Source organism: Balaenoptera physalus, assembly GCF_965194825.1.
Source record: "Balaenoptera physalus genome assembly, chromosome: 1".
Classification (NCBI taxonomy): Eukaryota; Metazoa; Chordata; class Mammalia; order Artiodactyla; family Balaenopteridae; genus Balaenoptera; species Balaenoptera physalus.
The window spans coordinates 37,074,360-37,090,456 of NC_138882.1; the positions used below are offsets into that span (position 1 = coordinate 37,074,360).

A 16,097-nucleotide genomic window follows, 5' to 3' on the forward strand; every position below is an offset into this window, starting at 1 on the left:
ACTTCCTGATTTCTGCCCAGCTCTCAGTCTTCGTTATTTCCTGGCCTTGAGTTAACCACGTTCAAGTATCTATACCCGCGTGTGGGAGAAGACATATCTTCCACATCACGTTAGTGCATGGGTGTGGCTGAGTAATTAAAAACCCAAGTCCCAACCATGAAAGCATCACATGTTTCTGAACCATGGCTGCACACTGGAATCCCCTGGGGACTTTTACTGATGCCTGGGTCCCACGCCCCAGAGATTTGTCATGTCGTTGACCTGGGGTGCGGCCTGGCCATCAGCCTTCTGTAAAGCTTCCTAACTGATTCTAATATTCAGCTAAGCGTGAGAACCTCTGAATTAGTGGTTCTCAAGCCTGAGAGTACACTTCTACATGTGAACTTATAAAGACAAGTGCTTATTTTTACAAGAGAAAATTGTGGTTTTGTAATTCAGCCTATTAAAGAAGTCAGAAAATGACTAAGACTTGAATTAAAATCTTGTTGCCTGGCTAAGCAAAGGAAGCTATCTGTAGTTTAAAAAAAAAAAGAAAAAGAAACAATCTTTGTAATACCATCACTGAGTGAAAGTTAAGGTTGCCTATAAAGAAAGAAAACATTTTGTCAAATGTCATCTGCCTATAACTTGAGACTACTGTATTTTTTAAATTGTCATAAAATATACAGGGAGAGATTTTAAGGTGAAAATCAAAGTCTTCTGCAAGAATGCTAAAGAGACCTGAGATAGGCAGGAAGTTGAATTTTCATTGTTAAAGTACATTCTAGGGTTTAAGGAAAATAGCAACTCTGGTGCTGCATTCTAAAAGTCAGTAGTGCCTGACAGCTAGCATTTTAACGAAAAATGAACTTTTATGCATATTTTTTAAGACTTGCATATTTGTACTCACGGGCAACATTTAACATAAAGAGTCTACTGACTTCCAGAAATGATACAAAATTGATCTTTACACAAAGATGTGTAAGCTGCATTGCTTTCATCATTTCCAGGCTCATCTGGAAAAGGTTACCCTGGAATGAAGTGGTCAGCCTTTATAATCTTAGCACTGCTGCCCTCCTGTGGACTGTTCGGGCATTTGACAGCCCCTTTCTTAGTTGTTCAAACGTTGTCATTCCTCAGACGTTTCAGTCATTGCTGTGATATCTAGAAGTCATTTTCAATTATATTTTAATTAACTAACACTTTTCTACTTACCTTCTAGGAAATTAACTTTTTAAAAACGGCTAACCTCTGTCCTTTATGGCATACAAATGGGAGAAGCATGATATAGGGGTCTGCAGTCAATAAACTATTTTCCTTCCCTCTGACTTACATACAAGCAAAAGGTGACCAAATTGCTTTAAGTATGGATCACATTAAGAAAGCTACCCACCCTGATTCTTCACTTGCTAGCCGGAGAAAATCTGTATGGGGTGGTAAATAGGTGGTAAAACTTAGGGAAGCAGGACCCATGCCTGACAAAGCCTTCTCTGCCTAAGTGGAAAGCATGGTCTCGAAAACCAGACTCAAGATGTCTCCAAAAGAAACACTCTGCTTAGCAATTTATTAGCAAAAACCACCTTGGAATGCTAATTTTTGGTTAAGAGCTGTCAACCTCCAGATGCATAAAGAAAATTAATCCTGCTGAGTGGCCCTTCAGTTACAAGTAGGGGACATGCATTTTGCTTCTCATGACACATCCATGAGCACTGTTTAAAATCAAGCATTCATGGGAGCACCAGAAACTACTTTTATGGAAAAGATATCCCAAGTCATTGTTTTTGTGCTTTCATGTTAAACTCGATCATCTGGCACCTTCTTATTTGGGGACTGGAATCACAGCAACCTGCTGGCAGAATCCATGAGTTACTTGCTTTATTTGGAATACATTGGCTGGAGCTAGGGACACAGTAGGTGAATCAAAAGTTGTTCAGTTTGTTACAGTTGACCCAAAGCTGTTATGCCCATAGGTCTTTTGTAGCTACCTCAGCAGAAAGGTGAATAAAACAATTCAGAGTCTTAACTGGTCCCGCCACCGCATCCTGGGGATTAAAACATGAATTCTCCAGTCAACAGCCTGAAACATCACTGCAGCTGCAGTGAAAGGGTGCATTCCATTCACCTGGAAGTTTTCCCAACAGATGCTTCATCTGTCCCACCTCCACCCGATTGGGCAGGGCAGCCAGCTGGGGGAGGACGGGCAGGAGGTGGACTTAGAAAGGCTTCCCAGGTGGTTGAGATGCCACCACTTATGGAGAACCACTGGCATGAAATAAAAGTCCTGCAAGTAGGTCAGAGCTGACGTTGCATCTCCTGTGCCAAAAGGTCAATCAAGGGGACACAGCCCTCCTACCTAAAGAGTCCCCAAGTTTAATCCCCTGTGAAATCAAATGTGGCTCATCTCTGAATACCTTTACAGAACTGGTTCACTCTGTCTACAAAGGTTGATAGAAACGAAGAACCAAAAGTAGCAATACTCCTGAATCTCTTATAATGCAGCTGAATTCATCAGTGCTCCTCCCTCTAAGGGACATGTGAGTACAGGCTCAGTTATGCCAGTGTTTCTGAGGGAACACTGACTGCAGAGGCTCCAGGGCTGCAGCCCACTGGGAACCGAGATCAGTTTCCCATTCAATAAGTAGCATCCTTTAGCCCAGGTCTGCAACATGTCTCTCTTCTGCAATCTTTTTTCTCATTTTATTTCTTGGCTCATAGAATTTCATTCTTGTCTTCATAGGCTACATTTTTAATATCTATCTGCTGTAACAGACTTCAAATTCTTTATGAAGTAAGCAAGATCTGCACAGCAAATTAACTTTTCAAGACCTCACTTCTCATCATCATACAATTAGGAATGAAAAATAAAGGATAGAAAACAAAGATATGATAAATTGAATATAGTAAAACATTTACTAAGGTCGGGACACATGAACAGAAAGATAATTCAACAGCAACCAATTTATAGAGTTTATAGAACTACCATATTTCAGCAAACTGAGGACATCAGATAAATTTTAGTGATTTGTTTTTAAAAATCCATTAACTGATCTATTACTTCTGCATAAAGTATTGTAGTTAAAGAAGTTAGTCGGACAAAATGTAACCTTCCTCCCCCTCTCTCTGCCCATCCATCTTCCAGGAAGCCACAGGCTGTTGCTGACCAGACTTGGCATGAGGCCTCGAGGCTGCTGCTTTTCCCCCTACATCATAACCGATTTCAAATGGTGCTAGACAAAAACAGACTCTGAACACCAGGAGAAATCGGTCAGCCTGTGTAAGAGATGGGTCCAGTGGTGCTGGTTGGGGTCCGGCACCTTGACACTGCAGGTGGCAAGTCTGATTTCAGCTGCTCGGCAACTGCAGCTGAATGTTCCATGGCATCTATGTGCAGGTGGACAGTGCTGAAGTGATGAGATAGTCCTCCTGGGACACAGCCCTCCCCTTGCCTATTGCAGTCAAGTACCCAACCCAGCATTGCCCAAGCATGTGCTCAAAGGCCCTACCAACAGGCTACTGCTGGTGGCTGCCGCTCCCTGTCAACAGAAAGACTATCACAACCTCTGGCTCTGCTCAAGCCTCTGAGTTTCTTTTGAACACAACCCCATCCCCGCCCTGTCCTCCTCCGCAGCCCAACACACTCAAGAGTGTACTTTGCTTCTCAAGTTCTTCCTTTCTTGAACCGGCTCAGGTGGCAGGAGGAGGGGAGCTGATCCCACCAACAGCAGCTCCTCTGCAGTTGGCCTTTTGCTGTGCTGCAATTCTTACTCCTAAAACACTGATTTCAAATGGTGCTAGATACAAAGATGGAAAAATCTAAGCCACTATGTGAAACCAGCTTCCAGAAGAAGAGGATCTCACTGAAGAAAGAAGGGAGATGCGATCGGAAGACCCAGCCTCTGCCCCGAGCAGAGGTGTCTTCTTGCAGTTCCACTTGTGATGGGACATAATATATGGATCCATTAGAAAGGCACAGAGAAGAGTTACAAAGTGATGCTCAAAGAACATGAAAGTCAAAGTTGATAAATTACATGGACAATTGCAATTCACAACTCATGATTTCTAGGTTATTTAATTCCATAACCAGTCCCTACCTATTATTATATATATGACAAAATAAAATAGCCAAAGCTGTTACTAAACTGGGTTAATATTTACATTAGTATTGCCCTGCTTTGTAAACTATTTCACAGTGTGCAAAGCATTTTCCGATATTATCTCACATCATCAGGAAACAAGCACTCTTTCTGCCTGTGAGGCTCTAGCCACTACACAAAGGTGGGTTTCACCTGAGCCAGGGCAACTCTTCCATGTGCCCTAGTCAGGAAGATCATGGGCTCCTCCTTCCCAGCCATAGGTGAGTGGTCAGGAAATTCAAATATGACCCCATTAATTGCCAGTTTTATTCTCTACTGTGACACAAAAAATTAGTGTCCTATAATTGTATTAAGTAGGTAATCCTCTAATAAAAGAATGGAGTTTTGTGTTGTGTTGTTTTCAAATTTTGCCTGAAAATTAGGTTTGCAAATGGTGTTCAAATTAAATTTCCCATATCCTAATTGCACCATCTCTTTTGGTTGTTTGAAGCTAAGAAAATATGTCTGTATTTCCTCTGATACCATAACCAAGAAAAAGAAGAGACATAAAATCTCTATCTCTCAGGCTCCCTACCAATTCTTCAGGACTCTAGATAAAGCTTTATATTTTTATGCCTCCTGGAAATAACATCATGTGCTGCTCTAGGGAAAAGAAGGAAATAAAATTTGAACACCATGTTGTGCTCTTGATTCTCACAACAGTCTTTCGAAGTAGGTATTATTCCCTTTTTTGCAGGAGAAGAAACTGATCCTCAGTGTGGTTCAAAAACTTGTCCACAGTCCCATGACTAGTGAATGGTGTCGATTCCAGGTCTGACTCCGAAGTCTGTGCTCCTACTCTTCTGCCCACTGCCTCCTGTTCTGTAGCTGGACTATCATCTCATTCTGTTCTTGAACTTAATTATGAGCAAGATTGAGGGTGAGGGTAGTCCTAGGCAATATTTCTGCATAGATGGGGGGGTATTACTGACTGTACATGTTAAACTTGGGTGGAGATGAGAGCACACCTGGTTCTGCAAGGAGCCGGTGCTTCAATACTTGCTTTGTTCTCCAGCATCCTGGTGCCTCTGTGGTATCCACTGCACGGCTGTGGGAGGGGAAGACGCTGGGGATGAACTGCCCTGCAGTAGCTGTGCTGGACGCCTGAGAGATCCTGACAGCAGCACTAGGCTCTGCAGCCCGTGGGATGAGAAAACAATTCTTTAGCTATGAATGACCTTTGTTGTAAGATGCAGGGTAACCTTTTTCAAAGCGGTGCTCTGTATCTGCTTGATTCTGAGGTTGTATGGAGTTTCCTCAAAGTGGTCAATTCTGTGGAGCAATCAGAAGTATACAGGCCATTCAGTATGCTACACTCCAGTCTGAATCTTAAAAACAAATGTAGGCTTCCCTGGTGGCGTAGTGGTTGAGAATCTGCCTGCTAATGCAGGGGACACAGGTTCGAGCGCTGGTCTGGGAAGATCCCACATGCCGCGGAGCAACTGGGCCCGTGCGCCACAACTACTGAGCCTGCGCGTCTGGAGCCTGTGCTGCGCAACAAGAGAGGCCACGATAGTGAGAGGCCTGCACACCGCAATGAAGAGTGGCCCCCACTTGCCACAACTAGAGAAAGCCCTCGCACAGAAACGAAGACCCAACACAGCCTAAAAAAAAATTGAACTGTACACCTCATCCCGAATTCTGCTGCTTTTCTGTAGGAAAATCATGTGCAAAACCTCCAGAACTCTTCACTGGCATGGTGCAAATAAACACAGATGCCCAGCTCAGATTAACAGTTAAAAATTCTTGTAATGACAGGTGAGTTGTGAGCACTATCTGTGGAATGTGAGTTTCAGAACAGGAATGCCAACCTTTCACCCAGTCTTAGATATGCAAACCAGAATATAGATATCTGTACTTCAGTAAGTAAGCAATAGGACTTCTGGGTCGAGATGGTAGTTTGAGCAGAGGCATATGACCAAGGAATATAAAAAAGAAGGAGTAATCCGTACCTGTATAATAAACTAGGGGAGGGCACCATGGTCCTGTTGCAGGTAGTATATGAGAAACCTAGCAAGATATTCACTGGATAAAAAGAATCAGACTGCCAAATAAGTTAAAGGAAAAATGCTGGTTGAAACATGCAAACAACTTTAACTGAGATCGAGGGGTATAGCTGATTAGAGGATCCTGGGGCAGGGTTTAGAAGGGTAATCTTAAATGTTACAGCAGCTTTAGGAAAGGTAAGTGTTAAAGTGCACACAGTGTGGGGACCTTAACGGAGTTCTTGCCCTTGACTTGTCCCTGTGCTGGGGAAACATGCTAGAAACCATTCCCTCAACTTAAAGGGAGCAATTAAAGAACGTGTACTAATTTACAGCTGTTGCCACAATAAAGTCAGAGGAAAAACGATATCTATATTAAATCTTCCTGCGATAAGTGTCCCTAGCCCTCAGCCCCATCCTATTCAACCCAAGCTATTGTACCTATGATCCAGCAAGTGTAAACTAAGATAAATCAATATTTGCCTCTTCTCATTTTGTCTGAGCCTGGGAGATTTTAAAGCTTTCCATAAATCTCATCATCAATCCCTTCTCACCTCCCATTTGAATAAGCCTAAATCTCTCTCTGTGGTGAGCAAACAAAACATCACTAAACATAAAGGAAGATACTGCAACTGAAAATAAAAGAGGCCAATCTGAGAAATCAGAGACAGTATTCTTCTACAAATCAATGTACTGCAATAAACAAGGGAATAACAAGTCCAAAACATGATATTAGAAATCTCTCATATATTTTTGTAACATAGAATTCATAAAACAATGAGGCATTTGTAAGATATAATGACTTGATATCAAGAAATTTTGCATATGAATAAAACATAGGAGAGTCTAAAAACAGCAATAATCAATAGATTATTGAATCCAGAAAAAAACCCCAAAGAGATCATGAGAAAACCGGATTAAATTCTCCATAATTAACCATGGACAAAACTGTAAATTATATATACACACACACATACACACATGCACTCACATGTGTACACAGATCTAGATATGAGAAAAATAAAAGAAAGAAAGAAGAGGTGAAGCATTAATTAGCAAATAATGAAGATAGTTTCCCAGACTAGGAAGAAAAAGACTACATTGTTTGAATCTTTAAGGCTTACTAAACAAATGCAAGTTTGATGATAAGAGGCCCTGCCCTGCATGGAGAAAATTTATGAAATTCAGATATTAAAAAATATTTTAACTATCCAGAGATTAAAAAAAAAAGAAAAAGAAGAAATTCATATTGGTATCAAATGTCTTTTTCATATACTAAATAATAGAAATTAGTGTTTTGAGAGAAAATATTATGGTTAAATCTCTGGTCAGGGAACTAAGATCCCACATACTGCGGGGCAACTAAACCCACGCGCCACAACTGCAGAGCTCACACGCCTCAACTAGAGAGCCTGCATGCCACAAACTACAGAGCCCACGTGCCCTGGAGCCTGTGTGCACCACAACTGGAGAGAGAAAACCCGCATGCCACAACTAGAGAGAAGCCCACCACAAAGAAGAGCCCACGCGCCGCAACAAAAGATCCTGCATGCCTTAACGAAGATCCTGTGTGCTGCAGCTAAGACCTGACACGGCCAAAAATAAAGTAAATGAATAATAAATAAATCTTAAAAGAAAAGAAATTAATAACTAGAAAACAGAAACAACAGAAACGATAAGTAAATCTAAGAGTCAATTAAACAAACAGAATTTAGCCAATTGTAATTTCACAAAATAACAAATCTACAAATACCCATGAATTAGAAAGAAGATATCACTATAGATGTTGAAGAGATTCAATACTTTTTAAAAATAGTGTATCCTCTGTATTCTAATGAAATTGAAAACATCCATGAAATACGTCATTTTGTAGGAAAAATACAATTTATCAGATGGTATGTAAAAACAGATAAATCAGATGATTTATCCATCTCTGTGAGTCTTTTTTCAATCCTTTCTGATATATAGTTAGGATTGGAATTGCTGGGTAATATGGTAATTCTATGTTTAATTTTTGAGGAATCACCAAACTGTTTTCCACAGTGGCTTTTACATTCTCACTATCAATGTTCAAGGGTTCCATTTTCTCTACATTCTCACCAACATTTTATTTTCCATTAAAAAATTATTATTATAGCCATCCTACATGCTGCGAAGTGGGCCTGATTTGCATTTCCCTAACAACTAATGATGTTTAGTATCTTTTTATGTTTTTTTAAAAATAGATCTTTATTGGAGTATAATTGCTTCACAGTACTGTATTAGTTTCTGTTGCACAACAAAGCGAATCAGCCATATGCATACACATGTCCCCATATCCCCTCCCTCTTGAGCCTCCCTCCCATCCTCCCTATCCCACCCCTCTAGGTCATCGCCAAGCACTGAGCCGATTTCCCTGTGCTATGCTGCTGCTTCCCACCAGCCAACTATTTTACATTCTGTAGTGTATATATGTTGATGCTACTCTCACTTCGCCCCAGCTTCGCCCTCCCACCCCATGTCCTCAAGTCCATTTTCTATGTCTACCTTTTTATTCCTGCCCTGCAACTTCCTTGGATAATGTCTATTCAAGACTTTTGCCCATTTTTAAATTGGGCTGTTTGTCTTTTTGCTACTGAGTTGCAGGAGTTCTTTCCAGATTCTGTATATTAAACCCTGACCAGATATTTAATTTGCAAATATTTTCTCCCATTCAGTGGGTTGTCTTCTCACTCTCTTGATAGTGTCATTCATGTTGACTGGGACTATAGTCATCTAAAGGTTTGACAGGGTTGGAGGATCAACTTCCAAGAAGGCTCACTCACATGGCTATTAGCCGGAGACTTCAGTTCCTCATCTCATGGACCTCTCCTAAGGGCAGCTGGCTTCTTCTAGAATGAGCAATCTGAAAGACAGAGGAAGACTTCATAGTGCTTTTTCTGACCTGGTTTCCAAAGTTGCTCACTATCCCTTATGCTTTTATTTTATTCATTAGAATCACATCACTAAGCCCAGCCTGTATTAAGAGGAGAGGAATTATGCTCCACCACTTGAAGGGAGATGCATCAAAGAATTTGTGGGCATATATAAAACCACCACAAAGAAAAGTGCCTTCAAATAAAGAAAATAGCCCAGTTTTATGACTTCTTTTAAACCTCAATAAATAAATAATAAAAATATTATTTAAACTATTACAGAGTATAGAAATAAAATTGTGCCCAAAGTAAAATTTGCCAAAGATGGCAAATGAAAAGAAAATACATTTCTGGTTCATTTCCTAATATAAATGCTAAAATCTTAAATCAAATGTTAAATAAAGAGAATGAATAAAAAGAATCATGCAAAGTGAACAAGTAGGACTATTCCAGAAATGGTTCAAAACTAGAAATCCATAAATTTATTTCATAATAGTATAGAAAAATATATTGTTCCTTTCATATAAATATACTATATGATACCCCCCCCAAAAAACAACATAACAAAAGGAAAAGATAAAAATGACACCATCCTAGCCCTTGATTCTCCCATCCCTGACATTACTTAATGGGCTCTCCAATGCCTCAGCATGCTTCTCCACAGTGTATAAGATGCTTACAAGGAAAGGAATCTCATAACTCCTCTTGAACAACAGTTTAGATTCAGATTCATGGCTACACAAATTTCTAGTGTCCAGGGGAGCTAAGTGGGCTCCAATAAAAGAACTTCACAGAGATGGGAAATCAGGTCAGGAAAAATTACAACATAATCATTACTGGGTCTTACAATACATTCAAAAATATTCACGGGTTTTGGGCTTCCCTGGTAGCGCAGTGGTTAAGAATCCACCTGCCAATGCAGGGGACAAGGGTTCTCGAGCCCTGGTCCAGGAAGATCCCACATGCTGCGGAGCAACTAAGCCTGTGCGCCATAACTACTGAGCCTGTGCTCTAGAGACCGTGAACCACAACTACTGAGCCTGCGAGCCACAACTACTGAAGCCCGCGTGCCTAGAGCCCGTGCTCCGCAACAAGAGAAGCCACTGCAATGAGAAGCCCGCGAACCACAATGAAGAGTAGCCCCTGCTCGCTGCAACGAGAGAAAGCCCACACACAGCAATGAAGACCCAATGCAGTCAAAAATAAATTAATTAATTAATTTAATTTTAAAAAAATATTCACTGATTTTTATAGCCATACAGAGGCTGGAACTTGCTTCACATTTTTACTCCAAGGCTCTAGCTTAGTCGCAGTGAGCACATTAAGAGCAGCCTTTATTAGGTCAAAAGTCAGAGGACACCCATGACCCTGTGCACCTAAGGCCACTTTTAAATGTGTGATAGGAGACGGGCAGAAGGAAACACGCATGTAGTAGAGGGATTATTCTTTCCTTATTCAAGTGGTTCTCAAAATGTTTGTTTGCAGAAATTTTGAAGATTAAATATTTGTTGGCATACATAAAACATTTTATAAGATAGCCAATAAAAAACAAGTTAATACTAAGTAAAATTCAATCACTACCTAAATATAAAAGTGACTCACTGTGTCTACAAAAATATTCACTGTCATTGCTATACCCACATTGTTCCCGTCATTTTTATATGTCACTGTTTCAGGAAGTGCTGATATATCTGTTAAGATTATATTAAGCTGTAAAAGACAGGAAAAAAAAAAAAAACACGGGAGTTTAAACAAGATAGCAGTTTACTTCTCTCTCAGGTTAAGAATCATGGTTGGCCCAGGGCTCAAACGGTGGCTCCATTATCCACAGAAACCTGGGATCCTTCCATTAGAGAATCCATCTCAGCTCATGGTCCAAACTCCATTCAGCAGAGGAAGAATGGAGGGAGGGAACACTTATCCCTGTACAGACACTTTCCAGACACTCCGCTTACATCTCTCTAGCCAGAATATGGTCACATGGCAGTAAGAGAAGCTGAGAAATGAAGCCTTTAGGAAGGTGGCCAGTGGCCCAGTTAAAAATACAGGGTCCTGTTACTAATGAAGAAGAGGAAACTGGATACTGGAGATTCCAGCAGTCTCTGCTACAAAAGGGTACTGCCCTGATCACATCTTAGGTAATCAAGAGGCAAAGTTCTTAGCTGTTCCAGTAATTGTCTCACTGTTACATGACATTGCATTATACCCCTTACCTTTTACTTTATCAACTTTAGCCCTCCAGTACATTGGAACACATGAAGAGCTTGGCTGAGTATCTTTTGTGACATTTCTCACAGTAATAGTACTGAGATACTTAATACATGAAAAATATATAATGAAATGTTCCAAATTTGGGGGCCTGCTCTAAATGATTTTATGACACAATGAATAAGTACCCCTGTCTTTTACATTTAAAGTGTTAAGATGGTTAGCTATTTCCTCTGGCTCTCACTTAGTGAGTCTTCAGGGTAAAGACACCGCTCTTTACTTCAACAAATATTTTTGAGCACCCCAAGCTTAACAGTCTTTAGGCTAGGTGTTGGAGAGTGCACATATTTCAATAAGGTATCTTCCCTGTCATCAAGGAGCTTATTATTCCCTGGATGGAAGTGCACACAAATAAAATAACTCTGTGAAGTTCCCTAAAGACAAGTACAAAAATGTCCCATGATGAGTAAGGAAAATACTGCATTAAGTTGTGAGGAGACCAGGAATGAAGATAAATTAAAGAGGTAAGAATTTAAGCTTCTCCTTAGAAATAAAGGACTAATTTGTAGATGGAGATGATCTTTCTTCTTTGAGGTCTCCCGTGCATAATTAGTAATTTGTAACATCCTCCTGCTATTATGTGTAGAGTATAATCATTTTTCATTCTTCGCTTCTAGATATTGAATGATTGGTTCCCCTTCTGCTACTTGTCTCCTCTCAGGCAATGTTGTCACTTGGGATAAGGAGGCACCTATCTGTGAGTCATTAAATTTTTTCCCATAATTCCCTCCACATGATCCTGATTTATTTCCAGAGTTGCAAAGAAAAACTCTAATCCTTCTTGCACGGAGTAGTCTCGAAGATATTTGAAAATTGGAGTCATGTGCTGCGTGGTCCTCCTAGTTTTTCTTTACTTTAGGAGGAAATTTATCTGAAACTGTGGGCTTAAACTCAGGCAAAATTGCCCTACTTTCCTACTCTGATAGTAAACTCTTTCCAGTATAAAGATCCTTCTCCTTAGTGACTAAACTTAAAAGACATTAGAGAAAATTAAATCTGTCTGTGCTACTTCTTAAAATAACATTACAATCACAGGAAGTATATGTCTCCCTTGCTCATTATTCTTCTCTGAACAATGAAGAATTTCCCCAAGCCTCTGGTCATTCCACACTTTTCTTCATCCTTCATATTCTTATTTGGGCTTCTGAGGGCTCCTTCCCTTAGCTGCATTTGTTGTTGACTAGTAGACAGTCCCTCTTGTCCTTTTATTTTTTTATTGAAGTATATTAATTTACAATGTTACTACTTTCGGGTGTACAACATAGTGATTCTATTTTATACATTATTTTTATAATTTATAAATTATATACATTATGAAATGATCAACATGATGTCTAGTTATCATCTGTCACCATACAAATTTATTACAATATTATGGACTATATTCCCTATGCTGTACATTATATCACTGTGACTTCTTTTATTACTGAAAGTTTGTACCTCCTAATCCCCTTCACCTATTTTGCTCATCCCCTCCACCCTCTCCCCTCTGGCAACCCTGAGGTTTCTCTGTATCTATGAGTCTGTTTCTGTTTTGTTTTGTTTTTTAGATTCCACACATAAGTGAAATCATATGGTATGTGTCTTTCTCTGACTAACATTTCACTTAGCATTATCCCTTTTAGGTCCATCCATTTGTCACAAATGGCAAGATTTCATTTTTTTATGGCTGAGTAATATTCCATTGTGTACCCATAACACTTCCTCTTTATCCATTCATCTATTGATGGACACTTAAGTCACTTCCATATCTTGGCTAATGTAAATAATGCTGCAATGAACGTAGGGTGCATATATCTTTTCTAGTGTTCTTAGTTTTTTCCAGTAAATATCTATAAGTAGAATTCCTGGATCATATGGTAGTTGTATTTTTTATGTTTTGAAGATCATCCATACTATTTTCCACAGTAGCTAAACCAATTTACATTCCCACCAACAGTGAATGAGGTATCCTTTTTCTCCACATTCTCACCAACCATATTTTTTGTCTTTTTGATAACAGCCATTCTGACAAGTGTGAAGTATATCTTGTAGTGGTTTTGATTTGCATTTCCCTGATGACTAGTGATGTTGACCATTTTTTCATGTTGGCTGTTTATCTTCTTTGGAAGAATGTTCAAGTTCTCTGCCCATTTTTAAATCAGATTGTTTGTTCTTTTGATATTAAGTTGTATGCATTCTTTATATAGTCCGGATATTAAGCCCTTATTGGATATATATGATTTGCAAATATCTTCTTGCATTCTGTAGGTTGCCTTTTCATTTTGTTGCTGGTTTCCTTCACTGCATAAAAGCTTTTTTAGTTTGATGTAGTACCATTTGTTGACTGCTGTTTCTGTTGCCTTTGCCTGAGGAGATATCAAAAAAAATATTGCTAAGACTGATGTCAAAGAGCATAGTGCTTGAATTTTATTCTAGGAGGTTTGTGATTTCAGTTCTTACCTTTAAGTCTTTAATCCATTTTGAGCTTTTTTTTTAATATGTTGTAAAAATGTTGTCTAGTTTCACTTTTACATGTGGCTGTCCAGTTTCCCCGGCACCACTTATTGAAGAGGCTGTATTTTCCCCATTGTATATTCTTGTCTTCTCTATTGTAGATTAATTTACCATATAAGTGTGGTATTGTTTGTGGGCTCTCTATTCTGTTCCACTGATCAATGTGTCTGTTTTTGTGCCAGTGCCCTACTGCTTTGATGACTATAGCTTTGTAGTATGGTTTGCAATCAGGGAGTGTGATACCTCCAGCTTTGTCCTTGTCTTTCAGAATGTTTTGTTTTTGGGGGGGTCCTTTGTGGTTCCATACCAATTTTAGGATTATTTGTTCTCACTCTGTGAAAAACGCCATGGGAATTGTATTAAATCTGTATATTGCTTTGGGTAATAGGAACATTTTAACAATATTCATTTTTCCAATACATGAGCACATTATATCTTTCCATTTATTCGTGTCATCTTCAATTTCTTTCATCAGTGTCTTGTAGCTTTTTGAGTACAGGTCTTTCATCTCCCTTGGTTAAGTTTATTTCTAGGTATTTCATTCTTTTTGATGCAATTGTAAATGGGATTGTTCTCTTAAATTCTTTTTCTGATAGTTCATTAATTAGCATATAGAAATGCAGTGGATTTCTTTATATTAAATTTGTATCATGCAACTTCACTGAATTCATTTACTAATTCTAATAGTTTTTAGTGGATTCCTTACAGTTTATTGTATCTTGTGATCTGCAAATAGTAACAGTTTACTTCTTCCTTTCCAATATGGATGCCTCTTATTTCTTTTTCTTTTTTAATTGCTGTGGTTACAACCTCCAATTCTACATTGACTGAAAGTGAGGAGAGGAGGTATCCTTGTCTCTTTCCTGATCTTAGAGGAAAAGCTTTCAGGTTTTCATCATTGAGTATGATGTTAAATGTGGGTTTGTCACATAGGCCTTTACTATGTAGCAGTACGGTTTCCTCTATACTCACTTTACTGGGAGTTTTTAATCATAAATTGGTATTGAATTTTGTCAAAAGAGTTTTCTGCATATTGAGATGATCATATGAGTTTTCTCCTTTTTCTTGTTAATGTGGTATATGGATGGGATTAACCAAGATGGCGGAGTAGAAGGACGTGCTCTCACTCCCTCTTGCGAGAGCGCTAGAATCACAACTGGCTGCTGGACAATCATCGACAGGAAGACACTGGACTTCACCAAGGAGGATACCCCACGTCCAAGGACAGAGGAGAAGCCACAGTGAGACGGTAGGAGGGGTGCAATCAGAGTAAAATCAAATCCCATAACTGCTGGGTGGGTGACTCACAGACTGGCGAACACTTATACCACAGAAGTCCACCCAATGGAGTGAAGGTTCTGAGCCCCACGTCAGGCTTCCCAACCTGGGGGTCCGGCAACGGGAGGAGGAATTCATAGAGAATCACACTTTGAAGCCTAGTAGGAATTGATTGCAAGACTTCGACAGGACTGGGGGAAACACAGGCCCCATTCTTGGAGGGCGCACATGGAATAGTGTGCACATCGGGACCCGGGGGAAGGAGCAGTGACCCTGGGGAAGACTGAACCAGACCTACCTGCTAGTGTTGGAGGGTCTCCTGCAGAGGCAGGAGCTGGCTCTATTTCACCGTGGGGACAAGGACACTGGCAGTGGAGGTTCTGGGAAGTACTCCTTGGCGTGAGCCCACCCTAAGTCTGGCATTAGCCCCACCAAAGAGCCCAGGTAGGCTCCAGTGTTGGGTTGCCTCAGGCAAAACAACCAACAGGGAGGGAACCCAGACCCACCCATCAACAGTCAAGTGGATTAAAGTTTTATGGAGCTCTGACCGCCACAGCAAGAGTCGGCTCTACCCACCACCAGAGCCTCCCATCAAGCCTCTTAGATAGCCTCAACCACCAGAGGGCAGACAGCAGAAGCAAGAAAAACTACAATCCTGCAGCCAGTGGAACAAAAACCACATTTACAGAAAGATAGAGAAGATGAAAAGGCAGAGGGCTATGTACCAGATGAAGGAACAAGAAAAAACCCCAGAAAAACAACTAAATGAAGTGGAGATAGGCAACCTTCCAGAAAAAGAATTCAGAATAATGATAGTGAAGATGATCCAGGACCCCAGAATAAGAATGGAGGCAAAGATTGAGAAGATGCAAAAAATGATGAACAAAGACCTAGAAGAATTAAAGAACAAACAAACAGAGATGACCAATACAATAACTGAAATGAAAACTACACTAGAAGGAATCAATAGCAGAATAACTGAGGCAGAAGAACGGAGAAGTGACCTGGAAAACAGAAAGGTGGAATTCACTGCTGCGGAACAGACTAAAGAAAAAAGAATGAAA

The 16,097-nt window shown here is 40.0% G+C and overlaps 1 protein-coding gene across 1 annotated transcript in view; it reads left to right on the forward strand.

Moving 5' to 3' along the window:
- The window catches only part of LOC309647379 (membrane cofactor protein-like), a 212,086-nt gene that overhangs the window by 68,687 nt on the left and 127,302 nt on the right, over positions 1-16,097 (forward strand). The gene's annotated exons all lie outside the window — the stretch shown is intronic.